The sequence below is a fragment of the Trachymyrmex cornetzi genome, unplaced genomic scaffold (assembly GCF_001594075.2).
Source record: "Trachymyrmex cornetzi isolate Tcor2-1 unplaced genomic scaffold, Tcor1.1 scaffold359, whole genome shotgun sequence".
Lineage (NCBI taxonomy): Eukaryota > Metazoa > Arthropoda > Insecta > Hymenoptera > Formicidae > Trachymyrmex > Trachymyrmex cornetzi.
In genome coordinates, this window is record NW_017298310.1 from 46,850 (window position 1) to 55,464 (window position 8,615).

Here is an 8,615-nt window from a genome sequence, read left to right on the forward strand (position 1 = left end):
GTCATGTAACAGAATCAGCTTGTTGTGCCTATTGTCCCATTCCGGTCGTTTTTCTTTCAAAGCTTGGTTTAAACGTATCAGTTGTAGTCAATAACGATCGCCAGTGATGGTTTCGGACGGTTTAAGCAGTCATAATATATAACACCTCTCTGATCCCACCAGATGCACAACATAATCTTCGAAGCATGGATATTTCGTTTTGGCGTTGATGGACCTGGTTCATCTGGCATCACCCATGCTTTCAAGCGTTTAGGGTTATCGTAGTAGATCCATTTTTCATCGCCAGTTACGGTACGATGTAGAAAACCCTTCCTTTGCTGTCGTTGACGAAGCATCTCGCAGATGACCAAACGTCTTTCCATGTCTCTCTCTTTCAATTTGTATGGCACCCAATTTCCTTCTTTTTGCACCATTCCCATTGCGTGTAGACGTTTTCCAACAGTAGATCTATCAACATTTAACTCTTTTGACAACCTATCGAGCGATAAACATGAATCTTCTTCGAGTAATGCTTGCAATTCTGCACCTTCAAATTTTTTCGGTGCACCTTCGCGTTCTTTGTCACGCACGTCAAAATCACCAGTGTTGAATCGCCGAAACCATTCTTTACAACTGGTTTTCGATGGAGCATGGTCACCGTAAACATCTACGAGCAAACGATGCGATTCTGCAGCACTTTTTTTTAAAATAAAATAATGGAGTAAAACTTCCCACAAATGTTGCTTTTTTGGAATAAATTCCGACATCTTCAACGCAAAAGAAGTTACTCTTTTTTACGCTTCGAACGAATGCCAACTATTGGGCTCAAAAGTTTAAACACAAACCTTTCAAACACATGTGTTGTCGTTCTATCAAACACACAAGCAATGCTACTAACGACATCTTTCTACAATGGGCGGAAACTTATTCCCATACCCAATATTTTGGTTTCACTTTTTCTTTTATGGCATAATTTTTGGTATGTTTTTTCTGCAAAATATACTTGACGCCTTTTTTTTAGATTTTTAATGTCTTTTCCGTCAGATTTCACGAATTTTTGCTAAGTATTATTTTCGTTATCATTTTCATATATTTGCACAATTGTTTGATTATGTAAAAATATTGCGAAATATACTTGATGCCTTTTTTTACATTTTTTGTCTTCCGGTTGATTATCATTTTCTAGCTTAGTTAACAAATACCAGTATATAATTTCGGTTCTGTACAATCCCCTTTTGTTAAACATTAAATTATAAATGAATGAATATGTTTGAAATAAATCGTTATTTCATTATCACTTTCTTGTTTAATTAAAAATCATCATCTATCAGCTTATAATTTCGTTCTGTCTGATCTCTTCATATTAATCAGTCTTTATCAGTTTACTCATGCATGCTCTCATTCAAACGTAGACAGGTGATAAATATCATAAATAGTCAAATAAAAACGTAAATAGGTGAATAGGTGAAACATTGGAAGAGGGATAGACAACATCGATAGGTGAATAGATAATATAGATTGTATAAGTAAATATGTAAATAAATAAAATAATATATACAAACAGATGAAATGTAGAAGAATTGGGAAAGATATGCAAAAACGATGCGAAGAAGTGCAGAACAAATGCGGAAGAGATGTAAAAGAAATGTAGAAGTGGTACGGAAAAGATGCGGAAAAGGTGCAAAAGAGTTGCGGAAACGATAAGATTCAGATGTGGAGAGATACAGAAGAAATGCGAAATTAATACGGGAGAGGTGAGAGAGAGATATGGTACTGTTGTAGAAAAAGTGCAGAAAAGGTACATAATAGATGTGAAAGAGATGCCAGAAGGATGCGAGAGAGATACGGAAAAAGTGTAGAAGAGGTGCAGTAAAAGTTCAGAAAAGATGCGGAAAAGGTGTAAAAGAGTTGCGGAAACGGTAAGATTCAGATGCGGAGAAGTGCAAAAGAAATGCGAAATTAATACGGGAGAGGTGTGAGAGAGATGAACTGTTGTAGAAAAAGTGCAGAAAAGATACATGAAAGATGGAGAGATGCCAGAAGGATGCGAGGGATGCGGAAAAAATGCAGAAGAGGTGCAATAAAAGTGCAGAAAAGATGTAGAACATGTGTAGAAAAGGTGTCGAAAAAGTGCAGAAAAGGTGTAGAAAAATTGTAGAAAAAGTGCAGAAAAAGTGCAGGAAAAAAGTGTAAAGAAGTGCAGAAGAGGTGTAGAAAAGATTCAGAAAAAGTGTAGAAAGTGCTGAAAAAAGGTGTAGTAAAAGAGGACAAAATTTTGCGAAGACGACGACGCGACGACGACGTATCTGAATGAATAAATGACATAAATTGGGCTGAAAAATACGTGCACATATTCATATCTAAGCATCAAATACACTTGTGGACATGATTATTATCTTATTGTAATTATAAAAATTTATATTCTTCCCCAATATATGCATTTTTTAATAACATTAATTTGTTTAAATAAAACAATTTTTAATTATATAAGCGAGTTCATTCCTGTAAAGGATACGGTATAGGGTCTCTTTCATGACATGGTATTATTATATTATGTACTACAAAAAATATACTTGACGGGAGCCGCGTCTCCTTATTTCGAGAGCATTCTGTTGTACACGAACTCTCAATCGCATACTGTCCCGAGCAAAATGGTCGTGCAGAACCTCAAAACAAAACTATCCTTGAAATGGCCAGGACAATAATGGCTGGAGCTGAATTTTCTCAAGGATTTTGGGGTGAAACCGTTCACACAGCAGCACATCTGAGAAATCTAATTCCACTGGAGAGATTGGATGGAATGACTCCTACTGAATTGTGGACCGGTAAAAAGCCAAATATTTCATATTTGCTCATCATTGGTAGCAACACATACGCCATGATCAACGAAAAACAAGGAAAATTTGAGAAGAAGAGTCAAGAGATGGTTTTAGTAGGTTATGCATCAAAACAAAAGGCTTATCGTGTTTGGCAACGTGGAACTAAGAAAGTTGTTGTAAGTCGAGATGTAAAAATAGTTGAATCTAAAACCAAGCAACAAGCTGTTATAGCTGAAACAACGGATGACCATCATGAAGATAACGCAAGAAGTGTTGGAACTTCAGACAACGACTCAGGAAGTGATACTGGAAATCAGTCTGACATGTATTTAACAGTAAGTGATGAATTTAACGAAGGAGACAACAAAATTGCAGAACGAACACGCAGCAAGATAAAAGAAAACAAATTCAATGAATGCATTGCAAACCGTACACGAAGTCATGCTTCTTCAAACGTAACAACTGCTGCAAGTGCCTTCTTAGCAGATGTCTTAATTCCAAACACAGTTATTGAAGCTCAAAAAATCGGGACCTCACAAAGATTAGTGGGAGTCGGCTATGAAGATGGAGTACGATTCGTTAATTCAAAATAATATCTGGACTCTGGTCAAACCACCAAAAGATCAAAAACTAATAAAGAACAAATGGATCTTCCGACTAAAAACGAAACCGGATGGATCAATCGATCGATTCAAGGCAAGTAGCTAAGGGATGTTCACAAAAGGCCGGAGTAGACTACTCAGAAACGTTTTCACCTGTTGCAAGATTTGACTCTATTTGTACATTACTATCAATTGCAACTGCCAATGATTATGAAGTATATCAACTGGATATTAAAACAGCGTTTCTACATAGAGACCTCGATAAAACCATTTATATGGAGCAACTAAAAGGGCTAAATGATGGATCAGGACAAGTATGTAAATTAAATAAGAGTATATGGACTCAAACAAGCACCTAGGCAATGGCACACAAAATTCAACGATTTTGTGCAAAGATTTGGTTTGAAACCGTCACATGATGATCCGTGTGTATACACTGGTGATGAACTGTTTATGGTATTATATGTTGATGATGGCTTGGTAACAGGCTGTTCGGAATCAAGAATTGAAGAATTGCTGAAGGCATTGCGGCGCAATTTTGAAATTAACAGCTCAATGGCAGTGTGCTCTATCTTGGCATTGGAATTTTGCGTGATCACAAGTTGAAGAAACTGAAGTTATCACAAGAAGCTAATACAAAACACATAATTAAGAAATTCAAGATGCAAGACTGTAATGGAATTAAGACTCCTATTGATCCTAATGTTAAATTAAAACGCAACTTGAACGAAGATGGGAATCCAGGTCCAATCGCTAACGTTCCATACCGATAATTAATTGGCTCCCTTATGTAACTCTCAATCGGAACGAGCCCTCATATTTCATATGCTGTAAATATGTTAATCAGATTTCATGAAGCACCATTAAATAAACATTGGACAGTAGCAAAACAAATACTAAGATATTTGAAGTCAGCAATCAATTTGGGGATAGTATACAATGGAAATGATGACAACACAAATCAACTGACAGTGTATTCAGATATAGACTTCGCTTCATGCCCAGATACTCGTAAGAGTATTAGTGGAGTTGTACTTATGTTAAACAACGGACCTGCTTGGTCCGTTCCAAGTGAGGCCCGATTGCGCACATTAACAATCAGACCAGACAGGATTTCCCGATCGGACACGGACCCGATCGGACACATTAGTGATCAGACACATGGTGTTGCAATCGGACACGGACCCGTTTGCACACCGATCCTATTGCGCACGGACTCGATTGCGCACCAACCCGATTGCGCACGAACCCGATTGCGCACGGACCCGTTTGCACACAGACTCGATTGCGCACGAACCCGATTGCGCACCAACCTGATTGCACACCGACTCGATTGCGCACGGACCCGATTGCGCACGACCCAATTACACACGGACTCGATTGCGCACGACCCGATTGCACACAGACTCGATTGTGCACGGACCCGTTTGCACACAGACCTGATTGCGCACGATCCGATTGCGCGCAGATCCGTTTGCACACGAACAGTGGGGTGTCAGCGTAAACAGTGTCCGCTTGGAATATTTTTCCAAAAAAATCTAACCCTAACCAAATCATTTGTTGGTGTGAGGTAGCCCTCATTTCGCGTGGAAGGCTGTAGGTAATAATGTATGTAGGCAATCGAGCTCTAGGCAATAACACATGTCGGGTCCGTGTGCAAACGGGTCTGTGCGCAATTGGGTCGGCGCGCAATCGGGTCCGTGCACAATCGGATAAGTGCGCAATCGGGTCCGTGCGCAATCGGGTCGGTGTGCAAACGGGTCCGTATGCAATCAGGTCGTGCGCAATCGAGTCCGTGTGCAATTGGGTCGTGCGCAATCGGGTCCATGTGCAATCAGGTCGGTGCGCAATCGGGTCTGTACGCAATCGGGTCGGTGTGAAAACGGGTCCGTGTCCGATTGCAACACCATGTATCCGATCACTAATGTGTCAGATCGGGTCCGTGTCCGATCGGGAAGTCCTGTTGTGTCCAATTGTTAATGTGCGCAATCGGAACATTCCCGTTCTTCCAGAAAGCAAAGCATAATGGCGATTTCCACAACACATGCAGAATACGTATCAGCCCATGATGCAGCCAAGGACGTCATTTGATTTCGACAACTACTCAAGGATATTGGAATCGAACAACATAATCCCACTACACTGCACTGCGACAATGCGGCAGCTGAAAAACTGATTCAGAATCCTATCTTTTATAAAAGATCGAATCATATAGATATTAAATTCCATTATGTACAAGATCTGTATACAAACAGGTTAATAGATGTAAAACATGTATCATCTAGAATGCAACTTGCTGATATCTTAACTAAGCCTTTGTCATGCGAGAATTTTGAGTCTAATCGGAATCAGTTAAATTTAACATAATGTAATTGACAATTAGTTTGAGTGTTGAGAGAAATACGATCTAACGTCAATTACGTTTCACACGATATTAAGATTCTTTCTTTTTTTTTATTGATATGTTTTAACGTTTTGTTTAGTTCATTGAGTCACGTGATACGTGTGCGCCATTACCTTACCTTACCTTACTGTAATTCCGTTACTAAGTTCAGACTCAAATCTATAACGTCTAACCAAAAGTTATAATACACTTGAGAAATCGTAATAGATTACTTATTCTATATTTCATCTAGTTATTTACGCAAAATAGCTCAACAAATCCTACTAAGGTAAACGTGTTTTGAAAACCTCAATTTAAATAATTAATTTCAGACAAAATCGTTACAGACATTGTAAGAAGCAACTTTATGTTAATGTTACGTTGTGCAGACGCAGATTTTTTTCTTTCGAGAGAATCGGCTCCGCGTCGCGACTACGATTGGCGCCTGTGAAACGTGAGTAGAGTCCCCTGATAAAAGAATTGAAAAAAGGGACCGGACAGACCCCACGGAAACTCGTAAACGCCAATCAACCCAGAAAGAATAACAAACGTTAATGCAGGTCTGAAAAGTGGCAAGATTGCGAAAGACACCCTAAATCTAGGTCACGAGATAATAAAAATCCAAGCTGTCGTCCGAGGCTGACCAACAATTTCATCTTAAGGAGGTTGTAAGGGCATAAAACACATATATTAATATTTTCGCTTTAAACAAACTACATACATGTGAAAGTTGTGTTCATAACATTCTGGTTTTATTGAGCAACACATTTTTATAGGTTATTTAATTTATTTGTTATTAGTTTTATTGTTATAAACAAAAATTGTTAAAATAATAAGAAAAATCTAAATGTTTTTATATAAATATATTAAGTACTAAACATGACTTATGCAAAGTTTCATTGAGATTCACCATTAGTTTATAACAAGTAACAAATTTTATTTATTTACTAATCATTATTTTATAATACATTTTCATATATTTATATTAGAGTACAAATTTAAAAAATATTACTACTTATTTAAATAACTTTTGATCCAGATGGTTAATTGTTTCTATTTTTTTTTGTATTATTATTGAATGAAATTTAGAATAGTCTGTAATTTATTCAAGTAGTTCTTAACATATTGCATTTGCCTTACAACCTCCTTAAGAAAAACAGGCGCCACATCGCTCTAAAAAATCGTAAAAAGCATGGGATAACTTCCCACGGTAACGTTATCTAAGATCGGACTCGCGACTGACACGGTATTAGGCTGTTTATTTAGCCATATTTTCCGTGAGGATGACAGAATTCGTCACTCGATTGGAGCGATCTTGCTCCTTTAAAGGAAAACATAAATCGTTTTTTTTCTTCTCGAAACCCCACTAATGATGCACTTTAGATTAACAACGATAAGACGCTATAAAAATCGTAAATCTCGCTCGACATTGCAACTAACTATTGCATCCTAGACAAAGGGCACAATGCCCTTTTTTGGGATATAAATAGAGGTCCCGCGGAAGCGCAGAGCGTCAGTACGTCAAATCAACTAATCCGTGATTCACGCCAGTACGGAAATCTAAGCAGTTCGCATCAGTACGGAACCACGCGAGTTCGCATCCGTACTTGAATATAGATTTCAATTCAGGTAGTTCACCCCAGTCTTGATCAGCCAGTCACTGGCCACCGGACTACCCTCCTGGTGCTCTTGCGCGGACAACGGCCTTCTTCATCGCCAACCATTTATCCAGCTGAGGCTTGGTGGACAAATAAACTCATGCAGCATAGCCAGTAAGTCAGCCTATTTTACACTTATCTTATTATTATACACACCCCTCCCCCTCCCTGTATGAGTATATATGCACACACATATATATATATATATTTATATATGTATGCATACGTATTAGCAGACACTCATACATATAGTTAATCCCTCGGTTTAATTATAGTGCGCGATTGTATTGCTACGAAAAAGAAGCGGGGACGAACCCGGTACCCCGAAAGAGTTCACGGAACCGTCCGCTAAACCATTTAACATTACTACACCCGAACGGCAGCGAAGTCCATCCACCTATCTTAATAGTTGCGCCACAACCAACCGGAAACTAACCTCACACACTATCGTCACTACCAGCCGACAACGATTTCACACAAATATATTACTCGCCAACACTCACACTCACCACTCCTATCCTTGATCCTGGGGTCCTAGAAATCCTGGATTATTCTCCTCTCCATTTGAGTAACCATTCTCTCCCCCTTCTTCTCTAGACCAGTTTCCAACTCTTCCTCCTTCCCTGGATCATCTCTTACCTCCCGTTCCAATACAGACCGATCCTGAACCCATTGACTGGAATCGGTTATTTAGACTTTACTCTTCCCCCTCCAACGAAGGGGATAGAGTAACAACAGTGTACATCTCAGGCAATTCCACTCCTTACCTCGTCCAGTACAAACACCTAGTCCCCGCCTGTTCTTGGACCACCTTCCTCGCATCGAATACCCAATAATCATACCCTCCTTTCCTATCCACATATTCATATTAGGTGTACAACTTTGCTTCAGCCGTTTTTTTCCGAAATTCGAGGCTTTATTGTAAAAAACTGGTTATACATTTATGATTCAAAGTATTGTCCATCGTTGGCCACTACCTTCTTCCATCTCTCGGGCAGCGTAAGAAAACCCGTGTCGAAAAAACTGGTCATTTTTTGAGGCGATCCACGAATCGATCCAATTTTTTACTTCTTCAGAATACCGGAAGTGCCGGTCAGCCAGGCCGTGTGCCATTGATCAAAAGAAGTGATAGTCAGAGGGAGCAACGTCTGGAGAATACGGCGGGGGGGGGGGG

General features: G+C 39.1%; 1 long non-coding RNA gene across 1 annotated transcript in view; it reads right to left on the reverse strand.

Moving 5' to 3' along the window:
* Window positions 1-6,472: 6,472 nt before the first annotated feature.
* Window positions 6,473-8,615, reverse strand: part of LOC108763450 (uncharacterized) — an 18,317-nt gene continuing 16,174 nt past the window's right edge. The window contains exon 3 of the long non-coding RNA XR_001940219.1: window positions 6,473-6,485. This is a non-coding gene — a long non-coding RNA (uncharacterized LOC108763450). The remainder of the gene's footprint in view (window positions 6,486-8,615) is intronic.